Consider the following 22,668-nt stretch of genomic DNA (forward strand, 5'->3'; position numbering starts at 1 on the left):
TTCAGTTCAACATCCCTGCCTCTAGACGTCTCTGTTGTAATTTCTTCTCCCTATAGATGTTTTGACTTGAATGGTTAAAACCTTGTCAGTTGATCCGTCTATGATGCACATTGGACCTTACCTGGTTTTTAAACTTTCCTGTATTTTTGTTTTGTTTCTTCCTATTGAGGTTTATCTCAGATGTTTTATGTCATTGGGGTCACCCTCAGAAATCCGTGTTATGTGTTTTTTCTATTTTTCAGTACACAAAGCCCAGGATTGATGAACCTATAGGGACTGCAAGAAGAATAAGTGTGGGGTGTGCCATGGTGGTGGGCGGGGGAGGTAAAAGGGAGCTGATGTCAAGGAGTCGAAGAATGAAAAAATGTTTGGAAACTTCAATAGCGATTGTTCAGTACTACTTGATGTCACTGAACAATGGAATAAAATGATATAGGAATTAAGACCCAATTATTTAAAAGGACAAACCATAAAATAGAAAATGACAATTACTAACTTGACAAAAATATCACAAATCAGATATGTAGAAAAGGCCTTAAATCAAGCATTCGTAAAGACTATTTTAACTCACTCTTTATACTATATGTTCCATGTCTTACGAGTCTAACTCCCCTCTCCCACAATGCTGTTTTAAAATAGATTTAGAACACTCTTGTTTTGTCTACTCAGTGCAGTTGATGCAGTTGATATTACAGGGTTGCAATGTTTTCATAGGTACAAAGTAAAAACTGAGACATGCAAACCCATGGACAAGTCGATGGAGTCTGGATTCCTACTTAACTCTTGCCCCAATTGAAGAACAGTTACTTCTGATAACATGACCCTGCTCCATATTCATCTTCATGAACGGATCTCTGAAGATAAGGGCGCTACAGCAAAGCATGGTGAAGAAAGCAGATGGTGCCTGACTATGAATCAGAATAAGGTCTAGAGTCTTAAAGGCTTGTATTCAAACAAGAAGCCACCTCCACGAGGAGTCAACTAAATCCACATGGATGAAGCACACCGGCTTGTGAGATCCAAAGACGACAATTACAAAATACGCTTCTGGCAAAGGGCAAAGCATCAGAGCTAAAATTATGAACACCCAATGTGTAGGAGGCTACGGAGGAGAGTGGAGCCCCAAAACCACCTGCAGGGTCTCTGGGGAGACTGAGCCACTGACAGATCTGCTCTATCCGCAGCCAGGACCTCCCCCACCCTCACCCTCCCCCACTCCAGCCTGGCCGTCCCGCAGAGACCACTGTCATCCTTACTGTGCTAAATGGGACAAGAGTCTCGGCCCCATGGCCTCCCCATCGCCCCACCTGAGTTGCTTCTTGGTGCAAATCGGTCTTACTTGTTCCATGACAAAATGGTTTCTCTGGCTTTCAGTAGGTTTATGAGGATCTTTATTTACTCATTGTTTGCATTTTGGTCTTCATATGATTGTTATTACTTTATCCCTACGACCTTATTTTGATTTAGCTTTTATTGTTTCTGTTGGGTTTCGCAGTTGGTGACCCACAGGAGAAGGGGTTGGATGGTGATAATGACGGACACAGGGATTGATAAGGGGATGCAAGGGTGGAGAGTGGGTCATAGGGAGGGAAAGGGGATTTCAGGAGAAGAAAATGAAAGGGCTTGTGGGGGAGTGTTAGCACTGACTGTGATTACAGTACTCATGTGAAAGGCGATTAGACCATGGGTGGGGGAATGTTCTGAACTTGATGTGGTAATAATTACTTAATTATTAAAATGATTGGATTATTGAATTACTGATTGAATTATTGAACTGTATGCTATGGAAGCTATGTGCCAATAAAATAGTTCCCTCATTAATCATATTAGATTTGCATATGCTCATTCGCATAGTTCAGATCATTTGATAAAAGAAGGCCAAGATAGATAACCCATCAGAAACAGTGACAGGAGTAATGGGTCCCATAGAGTTCAGGAAGAGAGGAGGGAAAGGGGGGGAAATGGGGAGCTGATAGCATCAATGACTGCCAAGCACCCTCCACAGGATCCAACGACAGATTTGCATATGAATGGATATATTGGATTGTGTAAGATGTGGCCAAAAATAAAAATAATGAACTATAAGAGAAAAAAATGAGTTACTGGGGGGGGAGGGTATGATAGGGGAGGGAAGAGATAAAAGGAAGCAGTTATCAAGGAGTTCAAGAAGAAAGATGTTTTGAATCTCACTGTGGTAGCAATTATACGACACTACTTGATGTGATTGAACTATGGAATATTATGATATCACTAAGAGCTTCCCCCCCCCCAAAAAAAAAAGATTGGAATTGTCAAGGATTTCATCCTGCTTGGATCCACAATCAAAGCTCATGGAAACTGCAAGAGATCAAATGGCACATCCATTGGGTAAATCTTCTGCCCAAGACCTCTTCAAAGTGTTGAAAAGCAAGAACATTTCTTTGTGGACTAAGGTGGGCCTGACCTCAGCCATGGTATTTTCAATCGCCTCTTATACATTGTGGTAGTTCCATAATCTGCTGTCAATTTGAGACTTCAGCATGAAGGGGTGGAGTTTAGCCTGTCAATAAGGTTGCAGCTTGATGACCTCATTTGGAGGCGCTAAGGAGATAAATAGCTCACTGGAGGTGGGACACATGCTCACTCTCTGGGAGGTATGCTTGCTGACAAGACACATGGAGCTCACCTAGAGGCCTGGAGCTGAAGGAGCCACATGGAGAACTCTGCCAGCGCTGAGATGCCTCTACTGCCACTTGATCAACAAGAGTTTCTACTCACTGACCTGTGATCTTCTTGCACTTTGCATCATTGCATGGCTGCATGAGTCTAAAGAGAAATTTATGGATTCATATCGACATAAGAGCTAATATCAGACTTTTGGACTTGATCTGGGCTGGGATATTTTCTCAATATTCAACTGCTCTTGTATATAAAGCTCTTTCTTATACACATCTGAGTCTCTCTGGATTTGTTTCTCTCGTCATTCCAGACAAACGCATACAGGTGAAAGTTGGACATTGATTAAAGGTCAAAGATGAAGTGATGCCAGTGAAGAATATGGAACATACCATAGATCAACCAGAAGAACAAACCAACAATTTGTCGTGGAAGAATTACAACCAGAATTCTACTTAGAGGTAAGGATGCTGAGACCCGTCTCAAGTATTATGACAGGAGAGACCAGTACCAGGAAATGACATCACGCTTGGTCAAGGAGAGGGGCAGTGAAAATAGGAAGGCCCTCAAAAAAAAATAGAAAATAGGAAGGCCCTCAATGACACGGCTGCAACCATGGGCTCAAGCATGGGAACGGTTGTATGGAGGTCAAAGGACCAGGCAGTGTTCCCCTCTGCTATTCACAGGGCGGCTACAAGTCAGAACCAACTAGGTGACGCCTAACAACCATAACTCTAAGATTGTCCACACAAGAATTCAATGATTAATAAGAGTGGTGATAAAGGGCGGCACAAGGGGACAGGGGCAGGCAGCCACAGTAGCAGGAATTCAGTTTGGGCCAGATTTTAGGGAATACTCTTAAAAAAACCCTCTTCCCTCTTTCACTAACCAGACCATCCCCCCTCCACTGTCTGCCACAGAGGTCTCAGGTTGTGCTTTGTGATGTCAAAGACTCAGCTGGGCCTGCTCATCCTTCCTCCCTCTCCCTCCCCCTCCCTCACAGAGATGACTGGGTATGCTTTGTGATGTCTCTAGGACCCCAGGCCACCATTGCCTGGGCAGAACTTTGCTGACCAATCAGAGCTGAGGGGTGTGGCCCTCATTGTCTGAGGGGTATCTATAGGGGCATCAGGGGGCCTGGAGTAGACAACTCTGGACAGCTGTGGCACACGATGGCCAGGAGAGCTCAAGCTCCACGTACACCTAGGGGACAAGAGACCTGTCTGTCCAAAGGGAGAAAGAGGACTCCCAAGTGCAGAGGTGGTGGAAAGGTGAGCAGACCCTACCCAAGCTCCCCCTCTCCTTCTACATTGATCCCTCCCCTGAGATGTCTTCCTTGTCCTTACCAGGCACTACCGAGCCCCTCTCCCGCCCCCAGGCCAAACCTCTTCTCACAAAGCGCCCCTTCCCACCCACCCCCAGGATCCCCTTCCACTGAGCCAATGCCCTGTGCTCACTCTGCTGTCTTTCCCGGTGCAGAAGGCAGGGAGGAAGAGATCCCATCTAAAGAATGTAAGAAGCAAAGCCCCTCCAAAGGCCTCAGCCCACCCTAGGATGCCTCAGCCATCTGGAGAGCCTCAGCTTTGCCAGAGTCTCCATGACACAGTTGACCTTGTTGGTTCAGGCAAGGGCAAGGAGATACCGGAAGAGGTCAAGTCAAGCTAAACCCAGGGGTGCCCATTGCTTCTGAGGAAGAAGTCAACTTTCTGTCTAATGTGAAGACGTCAGAAGCTGACACCAACAGGGTCCCCATGGCTGAGGATTCCAATAAACAACAACTTGTGTGAAGATGTGTGTGTGTGTGTGTGTGTGTGTGTGTGTTTTGATGGTGGGGAGGGAGGTGGTGGGGAGGGAGGCAGGGGAGGAGGCAGGGAGGGAGAGAGGAAGGGAAGAGAGTGGTGAGTGAAGAGGGAGGGATGGAGGGAGGGTGTGCAGGCGTTGGGGTGGCAACCTGCAAGTCCTCAGTGATCCAGACTCTGGAGATAAGGACTGGGAGAGGACTCAGCATGGAAGACAAAGGTCAAATACAGCAACCTCAGAAAGTGCACTCTGGGGAGCTCACTGTGACCTCAACAAGTCCAAGGAATTGCTACCGAAAATAACAGTTTTGGAGACTAATATTAGCAGTACTCTGATCATGGCAAGGCATCATAGTCACATGGCAGAGAGGAGCCCTGCAGGCACAGTGGTTGTGTACTCACATGCCAACCAAAAGGGGAGCTGTGCAAACCCACTGGCAGCTCCACAGGAGGAAGATGTGGCCGTCTGCTTCCATCAAGGTCCTCAAGAGCCAGGTCCATTGCCTTCAAGTCAATTCTGACTCACAGGACATTAGAGGACAGAGTGGCTTTTCTATGATTTTCTGAGGATATAAATTCGTATGGGAGTCACCTGCTTGCTTCTCCCCCAGAGCCGATGGTGGGTTTGAACCACTGACCTTGAGGTGAGAGGTCCAACACTGAACCCCCACAATGTGGGAGAGAAACTCGAGAGATCTACCTACCTAGTGATTTCCCTTTTATAGCTTTTTCTCCCTCCTTGAGCAGTGGGTGCGCTACATGAGATAAAGTCCAGCCATCCTTACTTCTAAGGAGCATTCTGGCTGTACTTGTCAGATTTTTAAAAATCATTTTCTCGGGGACTCGTACAGCACTTATCACTATCCATCCATCCATTGTGTCAAACACATTTTTACATATGTTGCCATCATCATTCTCAAAACAGTTGCTTTCTACTTGAGTCCTTGGTGTCAGCTCACTTTTCCCCTCCCTCCACTACCCTCCTTCCCTCATGACCCTTGATAATTTATCATTTTTTTCCTCCATGTCTTACACTGACCGCTGTCCCCCTTCACTCACTTTTCTGTTGCCTTTTCCCCTGGGAGAGGGTTATATGTAGATCACTGTGATTGGTTCCCCCAATCTCCTCCCACCTTCCCTTCCCCTCCTGGTATGGCTACTCTCAATATTGATCCTGAGGGGTTTATCTGTCCTGGATTCCCTGTCTTTCCTGCTCTTATATGTACCTGTGAACATGCTCTGGTCTGGATGGATTTGTAGGAAGCATTAAGGAACTAGAGGAAAGTTGTGTGTTTCATCAGTGCTATGCTGCACCCTGACTGGCTCGTCTCCTCCCTGTGACCCTTCTGTAAGGGAATGTCCAATTGTCTACAGATGGACTTTGGGTCTCTACTCTGAGCTTCCCATCATTCACACTGATATGATTTTTTGTTTTGGGTCTTTGATGCCTGATACCTGATCCCATCAACACCTCATGATCACACAGGCTGGTGTGCTTCTTCCATATGGGCTTTGTTGCTTCTCAACTAGACGGCCACTATGCTATATCTTTTGATAGCTGGGCACGATCAGCTTTTTCACCACATTTACTTATGCACCCATTTTACTTCCCAGACAGATTTGACCAATTGCTAGAAAGTAACATCGTGCTTGGAAAAGAGAGAAGCAGCAAAAAAGAAGACCTTCAATAGGATGAACCAGCACAGTGGTTGCAATACTGAGCTCAAACCTAGGAACAGGCAGTATTTCATTCTGTTGTATATAGATAGGTTTTCTATTATTTAAAACTGAAGCAATAACAACAAGAGTGGGTGCTGACCCAGCTTCGTTCATGTTAATTTGCTGGTCATTTTCTTATTCCCAATATCAATTCCCTTCCTACCCTACCCCAGGCTCTAAACTACCATACCTACTTATCACCACTTCCAAACTACAGTAGTTATTAGATTCACTGCTAGATCTTATTATTCAAAGAGCACACATATCACAATATCACAGACTTGATCTTTTCTTATCATGGTAAATTTATTTAAATGCATTTGCTTTCCTTTGTGATCCTGCATATTTTATTCCATTCTTTCAAAAAGATTGTTCTAGAGTGGTGTGTGCGAGCCAGCCCTGTCCTCTTCTTGCCCACTCAGTGGTGGTTCCCCGGAGTTGTTTGTCCAATTCAGAACCTCGGTTGATTCCTCTTCCAGAATCCAGGCCACTGAGATCCCTAACCAGGAGCCACCATACAGTGCTTCAACTTCCTTAGGACCATGATGATCCTCTTCAACTTGCTCATCTTTCTGTGTGGTGTGGCCTTGCTGACTGTGGGCATGTGGGTATCAGTGGATGGATCCTCCTTCCTGAAGATCTTTGGGGTGCTGTCATCCCATGCCATGCAATTTGTCTATGTGGGCTAATTCCTCATGGCAGCTGGCACTGTGCTCCTGGCTCTCGGGTTCCTGGGCTGCTACAGTGCTCAGATGGAGAGCAAATGTGTCCGATGTTCTGCTCCATCCTCCTTCTCATCATCTTCATTGCTGTAGTCACAGCTGCTGTGGTCACCTTGGTCTATACCACAATGACTGAGGAATTCCTGACGTTGCTGGTAGTGCCTGCATTCAAGAACGACTGTGGTCAGCAGTCAGATTTCTCCTAAGTGTGGAATACCACTATGGAAACGCTCAAGTACTGTGGCTTGAAATACTACATGGACTTCAAAGACTCTCCCTACTTCAAAGAATACCATGTCTTTCTCCCTTACTAGTGCAAGGGCAACAGCACAGCCAGTGTGCCCTGCACCAGGGGGAAGGCCGAGACCAATCATGTGGCAGGTTGCTGCAAACAGCTTCTTCATGACATCAGAACCAACGCAGTCACCATGTGGTAGGGGGGCAGGGGGCAGCCGGAATTGTGGGTCTGGAGCTGGCTGTCATGATCGTGTCTGTGGGGGGAGGTCAGATGCTCACAGGCATCCTCCCGAAGGCAGTCTCTGCCAGACTGCTGTCTCCCCACACCACAGGGGTGGGCCTGCTCCCTGCTGCTGGGGACAATGGATTAATGGTCTCTTATCAGTTGAGCCAGGGAACAGGCCAAACCGGATCTGTGATATCCAAAGTTAGGCTGCCATCCTAAATCTAGGATCCACCCATCTTGTCACATGTATACCCCAAATCCCTCCTCTTCCTATTGCGTGCATACCCCTAGACCATGCCCCCATTACTGTATTACCTATAGCACAGCCCCTTCCTATGACGTATGTCCTCACCTGTAATTAGGGGGCTTGCATATCCCCAGAGGATATAAAAAGCCTGAGCTAGCATTAAACTCTCTCTCTCCCTCCACGTGGACCACCAAGCAGGGCTGAGGTGACCATGCCACCATGAACTGTATCTGACTCCATTTATTTCAATACTTCTATCTCTCATGCTCTCTATAGCTTTACTATGATCTTTACTTATTGTCACTGTACAATTGCACCTAACAGACCTGTAATGATGTGTTAGGGGCTGGCTTCCCCTGATACACGTCCATGTATCTGTACTGCAATATGGACTGAGCCTGCTTCTGCTGCTGTCTCGTGGCCACTGGAAAGAGGCCCTCAGGTGCTGCCAAGCAAGGGTGGGGTCATACAAATATTTAGCTGGGCCACAGTGCACCCGACCTTGCTGCTCTGAATTTGGGAGTCGATCGGGACCACTCCTTTCAGACTCTCTCTGACTGTTCCTTCCATTGGTAGGTTGGGGTCCACCTCTCCCAGAACCTCTAAACCATCCAGTTCTCCTGCTGTTCCCCTACTCTGTTCCTTAGATCCTTGACACACACCCCCTCTGGGTCACGGGACCTCTTGGTGATCCCAGAATGCTCATGGGGGATGAGAAAAGGTACCCCATCACCCGGGCATATGGGAAATCAGTTGAACCAGCCAGTGGTTGTGTGGGACTTAGGGATTTATAAAGCAATTAAAATATTTTTTAAAACCCAAAAATATTATTCTAAGAAGATCTCCACAGGTGTCCCCAAATTATCAAAAGATTAAGAAACATTTCCCTGTGCTGGCTTCTGGGAATATAGCAGTGCGGGACACAGACTGGGTCAAAGGCAGTAGTGGGCAGCAACCCCACAGTGTGGGATTGCTGTCATGGGGTCCATGGATGCAGTGGGAGCCCAGCAGACAAAACAACTGCAAGCTGGCTAGTCATTTCTTTGAGACTTCTGTGTGAGCAGGGGCTACCCTTAATGAGTGCCCTTGGCAATGTGTTTCCCCTCCTGGTGCCACTAAAGAGATTCTGGAGGAGTAATTCTAGCCCCTATGCAAGCTGAGCAAGGAAGAAGTGCTCCTTTCCCTTCATCTGCTGACACCAGACACATTCACCTGTAACTGCAGAGATGCTATCTGGCTCTCCCGTAGCTATGGAAATCCCAGGGTTTCCCTAGCAACAGTTCTGGTTCAGTCTTGTTGCTAGGGAACACTGGGATTTCCCAGGCTACTGGATGAGTAAAGCTGCTTGGCCTGAGGGCAGAGACACAAAGGCTGTGGGTCTGAGTCCCTTGACTCTAATTCTTTCAAGGTACCCATACCCACAGTCAAGTGAGAGGAAGCTGCAGAATTGTTGATAGGTCTCTAACAGAGTACTGTGGCTGCACAAATTAATGAGAAAAGTACAGGGTGTGAACACACCTGGTAAGCTCTTCCATCTTCAAGTTCAGCACTTGGCTGTTCCAAAAGCACTTCCCCTAAATTATCACCTAACACATTCCTGAAAAAGGTCCCAGAAAAGGCTCAAGGTTAGAGCCAAGGTCAGCCTCAGTCACAGGGCGTCATGCTCAAAAGGGGGCTCATTTCCTGGCCCCCTTCTTTTCTTAGTCCTATTAGAGCTTCTTACCCACAGCTAAACTTTTGAAAACCTTTCAAAGTCCTTAGCAAATATGGTCCGAAGTGTAGTTAAGATAATCACTTTTTCCAGGAACATGCCACCCACTCCCTTTCTTGAACAAATTGTTCTCAAAAGGAATGCTTACCCCAGGACCCCTGAAAAATTAATTTTGTAAAACATGTATCCATACCAACCCCAAGATGACTGCAGATTAAGGAAAAGGAGTTCTTTTGAAATGTTTATGGTCTGTCAACTGAAACTTCTGATGCTTTATGGTAACCTGATGACTGATTACATAAAGATCTGTAAATATCAGATAATCAGAAATGAGTCTGATAGTCCTTAATATTTCTGCATTTAAACTATCCTCTGGCTCCAATTCACGAGACGGTAGGGTCTTTTCACTTTTAGGCTGCCATATTTGGTCTGTTCTATTTCTTACTAAACTTGTTTGCTTTACTCCTAACAGAGTATTGAATTCTCCTCTACAACATTTCTGGTGGTGGTGGTGGTGTTAGGTACTTTTGAGTCAGTCAGTTCATACTATAATGACGCTATGTTCAACAGAATGAAACCATGCTAGCTCCAGTACCATCCTGACAACTGTCCTCAAGTTTGAACCCTTTGTTGCAGCCATGGTGTCAGTCCATCTCCTGGAGGGCCTTCCTCTTCTTTGCTGCCCCTTGCCTTTACCAAGCAGGATGCCCTTCTGCAGAGACTGCTCTCTCCTGTCAACTGCCCAAAGTATGGGAGATGCAGGCTCACCCTTCTTGCCTCTAAGGAACATTCTGGCTATACTTTCTTCAAGTCAGATTTTTTTGGCAATACATGATACTTCCAATATTCTTCACCAGCATCATAATTGAAAGGCATCAGCTCTTCTTTGGTCTTCCTTATTTATTGTCCAACTGTCAAGTGCATGAAGCAATTGAAAATACTCTGATCTCATGATCACACAGGCTGGTGTGCTTCATCCATGTGGGCTTTGTTGCTTCTCAGCTAGATGGCCACTTGTTTATCTTCAAGACTGTAAGACCCCAGGCACTATATTTTTTGATAGCTGGGCACCATCAGCTTTCTTCACCACATCAGTTATAACTGTCATTAGGACACAATTCATAACATGTCCCATTACCTTTCTTCACCACATTTGCTTATGCACACATTTTGTCTTCAGCAATCATGTCAGGGAAGGTGAACATCACAGAATGCCAGATTATTAGAACAAATTGTTCTTGCATTGAGGGAGTACTTGAGTGGAAGCCCAATGTCCATCTGCTGCCATAATACTTTATAAACAAATATATGTACATATATCACTATATATAAATGCATTTACATATGTACATGCTGGTATTTAGACCTCTATAAATGTCCTTTGCCTCCCAGTTATTTCCTCTATTTCTTTTTATTTTCCTCCTGTCCCACTATCATGTTCGGCCTTCATTCAGGTTTTGGTAATTCCTCTCAGCTGCATTGCCCTTGATCAAGCCCCTTCTCCCCCAGGTGTCAATGAGCTCAGGTATCAGACATCCAAGACACAAAACAAAAAAACAAAATTATATCAATGGGAGTGAGGGGGAGGGCAGAGTGGCGACCCAAAGCCCATCAGTAATCAGCTGGACAGCCCCTGTCAGAAGGGCCACAAGGAAGAGGCAAGCCAGTCAGGGTGCAGTATAGCACCTATGAAACATACAACCTTCCTCTAGTTCTTTAATGTGTCCCCCACCCCGCCCCATCCCCCCACCGTCCAGTATCATGAGCCCAGTTGTATCTTACAAATCTGGTTAGGCCAGAACATGTGTACTGGTACAGATAAGCGCTTGCAACACAGGGAATCCAGAACAGATAAACCCTCTCAGGACCAATAAGGGGAGCAGCAATACTAGGAGGGTAAGGGAAGAGGGGATAAGGGATAACCGATCACAATAATCTACATATGGTCCCCCTCCCAGAGGGGTGGACAGTGGAAAAGTGGGTAAAAGGAGACAGCAGTCGGTGTAAGACATGGGGGAAAAAAAAGAATAAATATAAATTATCAAGGGGGCATGAGGGAGGAAGGGTGGGGGAGGGAGGGGAAAAATGAGGAGCTGATACCAAGGGCTTAAGTAGAAAGAAAGTGTTTTGGAAAAGATGATAACATATGTACAGATGTGTTTGACACAATGGATATATGTATGGATTGTGATAAGAGCTGTAAGAGCCCCCAACAAAATAAAATATTTTAAAGTAAATACTTTAGACTATGCTTCCTTTTCCTTTACTTACATTGAAAATTAAATGGTTTTAAAAAGACAATAAATAAATTCTGAAAGTATTTATGAGGGTGCCTAGCATATAGCACATATTAAAACACGGGGGGAAAAACAGAACGATGTATTGGAATAAACTGCCAAAGACAATTAATGATGAGAAGAACTCAGTCTTTAACAAAATCTTTTTTTAAATTGTTTTAGCCTTTGTTAAAGAAATTAAAAACAAAAAAGAAACTATTTATCTCCTCCCATGACCCTTCTGTAAGGGGGTGTCCCGTTACCTATAGATGGGCTTTGGGACTCCACTCTGCACTTGCCCTCATTGAGGGAACCGATTACAAGGATCTACATATAGCCTCCTCCCTGGGGGACGGACAACAGAAAAGTGGGTGAAGGGAGACATAACACAGTGTAAGACATGACAAAATAATAATAATTTATAAATTATCAAGGGTTCATGAGGAAGGAGGGAGCGGGGAGGGAGGGAAAAATGAGGAGCCGATACCATTAAAAGGGCTGAAGTGGAGAGCAAATATTTTGAGAATGATGCTGGCAACAAATGTACAAATGTGCTTGATACAATTGATGAATGTATGGATTGTGATAAGAGTTGTATGAGCCCCCACTAAAATGATTTTTTTAAAGAAAATGGTCTGGCCAGAGTCACGTGTACCTTAGTCCTCAAAGAAACTGCGTTGCTTTTCACTATTTGCAGCAAATTTAACCAACGCATAACCACTCCACCATCAGGGTTCCATAGAACAACATACAGCAACCTAAAAATATTAGAAAATAAATTATTATGGAGAAAACCTTTTACTTAAGTCATACTCAAACTGAAACAGAGCTAAATAAATTAAAACAAGGATTTGTAGACAATATTCTACTATGAAGGTAAAAATAAATAAATGAAGCAACAGAGCAGGCAATAAGTACTTGAACAGAGAAGCTCTTGAGCCATTCACAAAATATAGGCAACTATTTTGGAACTGGAAATAATGTACGAAAAAGTTAAAACTTCAACAAGGCAAACAAGCTTAAAACCATATAATCATGACAATAAGATTTTTTTTTTACAAAAAAAGCAGAGAGTAAGAAGACAACCAAAAAACAACAGGAACACAACACAAAAAAATCATCATGAAAACTTACATCAATAACACCATAAAAGAAATAACAAAATTACATCAATAAAACCATATTTATCAATAATAACACAATGCAAACAGACTGAGTTCACCACTTAAAAGATAAAGAAAGACTAACAGAATGTATAAGAAAGACATGAACCTTAAATATGCTGCTTACAAGAAATGTTCCTTAGAGATAAAGATAAACCAAGACTCAATTAAGTCATTGCTCAAACCAATTGGAAAATTGGCTGTGTAGCAGGTTATAAGATCAACATACAGAACCATACAGTTGGATTCTTGTATAATAAGAATGACGATACCAAAACGGATATCAAAAAATACCATTTACAATAACTGCACAAAAGATAAAATATTTAGGAATAAATCTTATCAGAGAAACTAAAGGCTTAACTACAAAATAGTCCTTCCAGAAACTGAAAAAAAAGAACACAAATAGAACAAAGTACCACGTTCCTGGCGGTTGCTGCTGTTTCAGGTGCCATTGCGTTGGTTTCCCCCTATAGTGACCCTATGCACCGCAGACAAACTGTGCCAGCCGCATGATGGTGCCTAGACCCAATCCCAGTGATGCAGCCACTGTCAATCCATCTCCTTGAGAATATTGTTGATTTCATTTCTTGATATGAGCTGTGATATATATATATATACACACATATACACACATATATATTTCTTTAAAAACTAAAAGAAAAACCCTTCAGATTCATTGTCCCTAAAACCTTGAGCCGTGGTTTTATGGCGTAATAAAAAAAGGAGGAAAATAAAGTTAAAATGGATTTGGTGTCTTTAGTGACAAACAAGTTCATCACAAACAAAAAGAAACCGCATGCAAGTAAGAAGACAATGGAGCAACTTATATAAAGTCGTGGAAGAAAAGCAGCAGCCAACCAAGAAGTCTATATCCAGAAAAATGATCCCACAAATATGAGGCGTGAGTGACAGTTACATAGTCTCCTGTCAACTTGAGGGAAGGGGTGGAGTCTAGCCTGTCAATCAGGTCATAGTCAATGAACCTCTTTGTCCACATGGCCTTCTCCTGAGGATTCTAGGAACTCCTGTCTTCCTCCATGGAGGCAGGACACACACTCTCCCTGGGAGACATTCTTGTTGACAAGTCACGTGGAGCTACACTGATGGAGCTAGAGCACTGGAGCTAGAGGAGCCATATGGAGAGCCATGCCAGTGCCAAGATGCTTCCACAAGACTTCACCCATTGGCCTGTGATCTTCCTGCTGTCAGCATCATTGCTTGTGCTGCATGAGTCTGTAGAAGAATTTTAGGACCAGTGTCGGACATATGGGCTGATATCAGACTTATGGGCTAATATCAAAGTTATGGACATGGTCTGGACTGGGCCACAATCTTTTCTTAATATACAAGTAGTCTTGGATATAAAGCTCTCTCTTACACACATATGAGTGCCTCTGGATTTGTTTCTCTAGTCAACCCAGACTAACACATAAGGGAAGAATAAAGTTATTTCCAGATAAGGAAAAAGTAAAGGAACTTTTAAAAACAAGAGCAGCATTACAAAAATACTAGCTAGAACATTATTATTATCAGACAAGAAGAACAAGAAACAAATGTAAGAGCACCATACAGAAACCAGTACCATGAAAATAGTACTGGAAACCACTCAGAGATAGGGCCAGAACGAACACACCAATAAATTCTCAGGAACACAGCTAAAACAGCAACAATCCCACATATATCAATAATTAAACAGAATGTCAATGGATGAAAGGCATCAATCAAGAGACAGGGAACAGCAGACTATATAAGAAAACAGGACCAATCAATATGCTACCTACAAGAGACACCTTAAACTCGAGGGCAACATTCAACTGAAGATCAATGGATGGAGAAAAATGATAGATTAAGAGATTAAATAAAAGATGAAATTTTTAAATCCCTTGAAATAATTGTTCAGTAAAATACTTAGTTATTATATATAGTTAAAATGCAATGTCCTGCACTACAGAAAGAACCATCTATTTTGAAGAAGTCAAGCTTTTAGAGAAGGCCAAAATTGCATTAGCAATTTTAGCAAACCAAACCATTCCTCTAATGCAGTGGTTCTCAACCTTCCTAATGCCACGACCCTTTCATACAGTTCCTCATGTTGTGGTGAACCCCCAACCATAACATTATTTTTGTTGCTACTTCATCACTGCCATTTTGATAGTTATGAATCGGGGAGGGGCTGTGAAAGGGTTGTTCAGCCCACAGGTTGAGAATGGCTGCTTAATGGGAGCTTTGTTTACAATGCAACTCACTGTCATCAAGCTGATTCCAACTCTTGGGATGTAAACAGTCCCATGCTTAACCCACTATGCAATAAAACAGCCAGCTCACCCTGAAGATGAGATCTCATAGCACAGTAAGAGGAAGGTAAACACATTTGTCAATCACTTGATTGACTAATAGCAAACATAAGAATCCCAGAATGCTCAATTAAAATCTTTGCATCAAGCAAAAGGAAAAATGTGAAAGCCAACCCCAAACCAGAGGTGACCTAGGTCCAAATTAGAATTCATTTTACTTTAATTGTCCTTATCAAATAACGATGGAGGTCAAGAATGGAGTTAAGATAACAATAAGTTCCTCCAGAAAGCATCTCACCCCTTCCTTCACTTGCACAAATGGTTCTCAGAAGGAAGGCTTACCCCAGCCACCCTGCAAACCTCATTTTGTAAAATGCTTATCAATTCTGGGCCCGAGATGCCTGCATACAGAAAAAGCTGATTACTACATTGAAATGTTTACAATCTCTCAAGGGAAGCTTCCAGGGTCTACTTATAACCTTGCGATCGGTTACAGAACACTCTGAAAATATCAGTCGATCAGAGGATTATGTTTGTTCTCAACATTTCTGTATTTAAACTGTTCTCTGCTGCTAACCACAAGGCCAGTAGTTCAAAACCACTCTGCAGGAGAAAGATGGGGCTTTCTTACTCCTCTAAAGAGTTACAGTCATGGAAACTCACAGGGGCAGTTCTACCTTGTGCTGTAGGGTCAGCTCTGAGTCCGAATTGTCTCAATGGTAGTGACTTGACTGGCTCCATAGCTTATGAAGGTTTCACTTTTATGCCACACACATGCCCCCCCCCACTCACCCAGTTAAGACTGTTTGACTTCTCAATAAAAGTCTTTGATTTACTCCTAATAGAGTATTGGGTTTTCTTCTATGCCAGAATCCCCTAGAAATAATCCACATGGTCAATACCCTGACTTGGACTTCCAGCTTCATGAATGGTAAGAGAATAGATTTCTGTTTTCCAAAGTCATCCACTTGAGGTATTTTGTTACAGCAGCCCGAAGAAATTAAGACACAGCAACGCTGGCTTCTTTTTTTTTAAATGGTTATTTCTCACTTCTTTATCACCTTGCCAACGTTCCTAGGGCAACAGAAAAAGCCATGGGGCACTGCACAGACTAAGTTAAGCCCTTACATGCCAGACCCTGGGATGGTATCCTGCCCTCCTCCCACCCAGAGGAAGTAAAAACTGCAACCCTGGGCAGAGGAGGAACCTGAGACTCTATGGGGTTCAGCACCTTGCTCACGGTCACAAAACCTGTCACGCAACTTGACCAGGGCAGGAACCCAGCTTGATCTGCCTCCTAACCCTGAGTCGAAGTACATCCCAGTTCATTCCATTCTGAGTCTCTTCAGTCTTCGCCCCAGCCTTCTCATTCCTCTGCTGCCTGTGGAGCCCAGGGACTTTCTGGACCAGTTCTCCTGCTCCAGGCCTATCATTCAGCCTAGCCTGGTGTCGAACTTCTCAAAGCATTCTGCTGTTTTACACCACTGTTCCAGGTTACAATGACCACCCTAGCTATCTCCTTTGACGGAAAAACTCAGGGACCTCATTGACATTTATTGGACTAAATACTGGACACAGAGGTGGTTTGTGAAAGGTCTTATAAAATGTCACCCAGCAAAGTGGTGGCTGTGTGTTCCTTAAACCCTTTGGCACCGGGGACATATCTTCCCATTAGCATTAAAGTGGTGGCACGGGGAAAGTCTCGCTCGGTTCTGCTGTTTTTGTGCAGAGGGACCATTTGGCTCCAACTCTGTTTACCTCTTTTGACCTCCAGGAGGCCACGTATCTCCTTGAAATATAAGGTTTCTACTCAGAAAAACCAAGTCACTCCCCTGAAAAGCAAAGGAGGCTGCAGGTAGTGGAGGAGACTGTATTTTTTGTATTCTCTTGGTTTAAAAAGTGTCACATGCTAGCAGTGCTTTCTCAAGGTAGAATTTGTACATAAGAAGTTGCACAGATCTGCAGTGTACAGCTTGCTGAGGATTTTCACCAGGTAAGCATCATCAGGTCAAGATGAGAATAATGGCTTTCAGTAGCAATCCCTACCTCTCAGACACCAAGGTCCCCATGCATGGTACGCAAACTCTAGCCACACTGTGTGTTGGGCCTCAAGGATTCAGAGTTGAAGTACAAGGTATATGAGGTTCTTGGAGCTACTGTAATAAAATACTAAAAATAATGGGCAACTTCCAAGAACCTTAATGTCCTGCCAATCTGACAGCTGGGAATCTGAGGACTGCGTGTCTGTGTGTGGATCCCTGCTGAGGTTCTAAGAGGAAATTGGTCACAGGCCTAGCCCTCAGTCCTGGTAGCTCCAAGAATTCCTTGGCCGCATCATATGGCATCCATCTTCTTTGTGTCTGTTCCCCTCTTTGGAAAGGACATTGGATTAGAACCCAACCTAGTCCAGTATGACTTCATGTTCATTGATAATATCTTCAAAGACCCTGTTTCCAAAACAGGTTACATTTATGGTGTTTAGAATTTTGTATTCATTCTGATCCTGTGGCAAAGCAAAACGAATCTCTCTTGGTTACATTGCCCTTGATCCAGCCCTGCCAGACCTCCTACACCCTCCTTGACACTGATTTTGGATCACTTAGGGTCTGGGGTCCCACAGGCTGGAAGATAAACAAGGGGCCATCTAACTGAGAAACAACAAAGCCCACATGGGAGAAGCACACCAGCCTGTGAGATCAGAAGGTGTCTAAGGGATCAGGCATCAGGCATCAAAGACCAAAAAAAAAACCCCCCAAAAAACCATAGCATTGTGAATGAGGGGAAGTGCAGAGTGGGGACCCAGGTCCCATCTGTGGGAAATTGGACGTCCCCTTGCAGAAGGGCCTTCGGAGGAGACAAGCCAGTCAGGGTGCAATGTAGCAATGATGAAACATACAACTTTCCTCTAGTTCTTAAATGCTTCCTCCCCACCCACTATCATGATCCCAATTCTACCTTACATATCTGGCTAGAACAGAGGATGTACACTGGTACAAATAGGAACTGGAAACACAGGGAATCCAAGAGAGATGAACCACTCAGGACCAGTGGTGAGAGTGGCAATACCGGGAGTGTGGAAGGAAGGCGAGGGAGAAAGGGGGAACAGATTACAAGGATCTACATATAATCTCCTCCATGGGGGGTGGTCAGCGGGGAAGTGGGTGAAGGGCGACGTCGGACAGTGTAAGAGATGACATAATAATAATATATACATTATCAAAGGTTCATGGGAGAGGGGGAGGGGTGAGGGAAGAGAAAAAAGGAGAAACTGATACCAAGGGCTCAAGTAGAAAGCAAATGTTTTAAGAATGATGAGGGAAACAAATGTACAAAAGTGCTTGACACAATGGATGCATGTATGGATTGTGATAAGAGTTATATGAGCCCCCAATATAATGATTTTTTTTAAAAAAAGAAAAGCAAAACAAGTGATACATATATTTTTTATATAGGGGGGGCTTTCATCAAGAAAGTAGCTCACACGGTTGTAGAAGTTGTTTCATGATTCAGCTGTTAAACTGGAGAGGTTTCCTGACGCGAGCAGCTCTGGGGGGCTGATTCCAGGTTGCAGGGGTGGATGAATCCAGTAACACCGTGGGATCAAGATCAAGCAATCTGCTTCCGCAGAGCTGGCAAAGCAACGTCCATGGGGCACAGTTCTCCTCTGACACACATGGGGTCATGACGGGTCGAATTTGCCTCCAGAACAACAGGTTCGGACTTTGGAGATGAAAGAATGGGCAAGGATGCCAGGGCAGCAAACAGAGTGGAAGAAAGTGGTAAAGAACATAGGATGACTCAGAAGATGGCATTTGGGGTTGGGAACAAGAGTTGACTACAGAGAAATGAAATAAGCTCTTGTGTGGCCTGGAAGCTGTTTCTGAGGCCAGAACAGCCAGTGCCTGTTTAATGTTCATGTCAAGTTTTATTGCTTATGGTCAAAGGCTGTTGCAAAATACATAGAACAAGAATTGCATGATTTTCACAGCAATGTCCAGAATAAACGTGAGTCTCTGCCTTACATTGAGAATATCTCTCTTCAAGATATTTCAAATGCTTCCGGGACAATGAAAGCATAAATATATGCAGAGATGGCCACAGATGCCTATTTGTCTGCGTCAAAAAGAATCCATCATTCCACACTGACGTTTGATACCTCTCTTACTCTAGCCACCCGACCCCACGCATGGTTAGTTTTGTCTGTCAACTTGGCTAGGCTGTAGTTCCTAGGAGTTTAGCCTAATATTCGTCTAGTAGTTGTCATGAGATGTTACATATGATTAAATTAGCCAGCGTGGAGTTGAGCAAATTACTTTCCACAATGTCATGGAAGCTAATGAAATGTCATCAATCAACTCAATTGAGGTCACACCTGTGTAGTGTGGATCCTAACCCTACTTACGTCTGGGTTCTAGGAAGATCAGATTAGACACAGAGACACCCAGGGGAAGGCAGATGACACGTGAGGAGCATCATCAACAAGCAATAGAATCCCAAGGATCACGGGCGGAAACCAGAACTATGAGAACATATTTGTTTTCATGCTTGTAAGATATGGCAAAGTAATAATAATAATATAGAATATAATACTAAGGGTTCCAGGGGGTGGGACGGGGGAGGGATGGGAAGAAAGGAAGCTGATATCAACCAGTTCAAGAAAAAAAGGTTTTGAAATTTTAAAAAATTAAAGAGAACAGCCACCCACTTATGGTATTTGTGTTGCATGAGCACTAAGTAACTAGAACACGTCCTTCCCATAGACCAAATGCCCATGCACACTTGGATCTCTTTCCAGACTGTTCCTTCTCTAGTCCATTTATTTGTGTCTGTGGCCACACCATACTGTTTACTGTGTTTACTGGGATTCCTTGTCTTTAACAGTCAAACATTCTCAAGTCTTTCCCATATGAAATAACACTTAAAAAATACTCTCCATTCCCCATGCCGTTTCTGCCTGGTCCGCACTAGCTATCCTGGTCTATTCTTTGATAGTAAAATTTCCCCACAAGTTTCTCCATACATGGCTCTACACCCTCGCCCACATTTCACCCTGAAGCCCCTGCAGTATGATTTCTGCTTCCACAATTCCACAGAAATGGCTCGACTGACTTCGATGCTGCCAAGCACAGAGGACAAATTCCAGACTACTCTTGAGGCTGCTGACTGCTCCCCACACTCCACACATTCCATGGCATTCCATTTTCTTGGTGTTCCTGCAGTCCCTTAACTGAGTTCCCACTTCGTTTGTTTATCCTCTTTCTTCCTCTTTCCGATTTAACCATTGAAACTCCAAAGGTCCTGCCCTGGGAGAGTTCATGCACCCCTCAGGTCTCCGTCCTTACCTATAATGTCATCACTTGTTTCATAAACATCATTTCTCTTTACTCCTAGCCATGCAACTCAGCCCCGTTTCTTAGAGTCACTTCTGCTCAATGGGCCATGTGACTGGCCAATATTATGTGGAGAGCAGGGATATATGATACTTGCTGGTCTAGCTACTCAAACACACATGTGAGTCTCCACATTCTGTCTCCAGTCATCTGTCCACCAGGATCCAAGGGTCCTGCATAGACCTCTGAAGGTCTGGCTACCCACAAAGCCACTAAGCAGAAGGAAATGGGGTCCCTAAAAGCCTGTGTTGAGCAGAACCCAATCTGCACCCATCTGAAACATTCATTGCGTGGGAAGGAGTCACTGAGGCAGTCCATTGACATGCGGAGGTTGTTTGCTGCTGCCCTGCGGCAGCCCTGAGTAACTATGTGAGCTGCTAACTCTGGCCTCGTTCTTTCAATTGTGCATCCAAGATTGACAGTGGTGCCCAAAATGATATTTTTTTTCCCCAAAGACACTACCAAATTGCAGGAATCCATTCATTCAGCAAATATTTGTGGTGAGCCTACTAGACACTAGACACTATAGTTGGGATCATGGGCCCAGATAGGCCCCTTGCTGTCACTCCTTGGCTTACCCAGGAACTGGCTGATAGTGGTGCTCATCTTGCTAGAAACCGCAGCATGCACTGCCTTCCCATAACCCATCACCCACAAAACATTCATAAACAAGCGCCCTTCCCCCTTTATGAAATGGACTGCTTCCATCCAATATCATGAGTTCTTTCTCTTAAGAATGTGTTACTATCAAAGGCATACATGATTACAATCTCATTTGACGAAAGTCAAAGCCAGAATAAGAGTAAAAGGAGAAAGTCCCCTTTCCCAGCAGCCCTGCAGGCTCGCTCCCTCCCTCGCCTGAGGCAGTCACTGTTAGAAGCTGCTTGGTTCTGCAAGTTTCTATGCTGGTGTGTTACGAGCAGACTGCTCTGTGTGAAGTGCATGCACCCCTTGTATAGATAGAGTGGCGTTCTGGACTAGATGGCAGAGAGAGAGGGAGAGAGAGAGAGAGAGAGAGAGAGAGAGAGAGAGAGAGAGAGAGAGAGAGAATGAATCTATTACCTCTGTGAATATGGATCAACTTTCACATTCTCCCAAAGGTTAAAGGTTAGTGGGTTTTATTTTTTGCAGTGGATATCCAAATGTTGTCAACAACAGGACGGGATCTGGGGTTCTTTTATGTTGCCTTGGCTGGCACGCTCGAACTTCAGGCTCTTGGAGCAGACATAGGGTTTGGTGTGACTGTGGGGGGGTCCCTGGCGCCTTGCCGAAATGCCTGTACACCTCGCGGCCCTTGCGTGGACCAGACAGCAGGAAGGTGCCACAGCCCTTGGAGGAGGCCACGGCCAGCTGGTCAAAGGTGAGGGTCTTGCCCCGGCCTTGAGAATGCAGATCCGGCCCGGCTGCACACTCGTAGGGCCCTCACCTTCAGCTTGGGCACCTCTTGCACCCGCACATCATCCATTATGGTCCCCGCGAGCACAGCTGTCTTGTTTGCTCGGCCAGGAAGCTGCATCTTCTGGATGATCCGAGAGAGCGACAGGGGAGGCCGGTTAGTGCGGGTCATGAACAGCCTCTTCAGCACAACCTGGTTGAAGGTGGAATTGGTCTGCTGGGCCCAAAACCTGTATAGCTTGACCAGGAGGCACAGATAGATGTCCTGGCTCGTAGGTTCCTTGCAATGAACCTTTCGGTCCTTGTTGTGGCGGATGCCAACTCCCATGATGGTGCCGCCTGCTCAGCCAGGTTCGGAAAGAGGGCCCAAAGATTAGTTTCATCTTTGCCTTCGAGAGTCAGTTGGGTCTGGTCATTTTGTTTGCCTCACGCTGTTAGGTGCCAGTGCAGCAGAAGCGAACGCTGCCAGGTCCTGGCCCATCCTCAAAATCGCCCCAACACTTGATCCTGTTGTCTGGCCTTATAGAGAATTCCATTTTTCCAAGGAGGGACATGTCATTCCAACACAAAAAGGGGAAGAGGGAGGGAACTGGAGGGGAGGGGGGAAGATGATGGCACTGGGAGAGCAGGGCACTAACCCACTGAAGGGGAGAGAATTGGTTGTCTCCACTGAATTGGGAGTGTACACGCAGACCCCACTACAGCGCACCAAACCTGAAGGGCAATCAATGTATCCACATGGAGCACCTCATGAACAGAGAGAGCTACAGGGCCAGCCCCAATCAGAGCCAGACAGACCCTCCCTAGATGTCTGTGCTACAGAGGACAGCA

At 44.7% G+C, this 22,668-nt stretch overlaps 2 pseudogenes; one reads left to right on the plus strand and one right to left on the minus strand.

Moving 5' to 3' along the window:
• The first annotated feature begins 305 nt into the window (after positions 1-305).
• LOC142433845 (tetraspanin-1 pseudogene) lies at positions 306-8,001 on the plus strand (annotated as a pseudogene).
• A 13,589-nt stretch (positions 8,002-21,590) lies between these two features.
• LOC142433846 (large ribosomal subunit protein eL18-like) lies at positions 21,591-22,165 on the minus strand (annotated as a pseudogene).
• Between the last annotated feature and the right edge of the window lie 503 nt (positions 22,166-22,668).

Source organism: Tenrec ecaudatus, chromosome X, assembly GCF_050624435.1.
Source record: "Tenrec ecaudatus isolate mTenEca1 chromosome X, mTenEca1.hap1, whole genome shotgun sequence".
In the NCBI taxonomy this organism is placed as follows: Eukaryota; Metazoa; Chordata; class Mammalia; order Afrosoricida; family Tenrecidae; genus Tenrec; species Tenrec ecaudatus.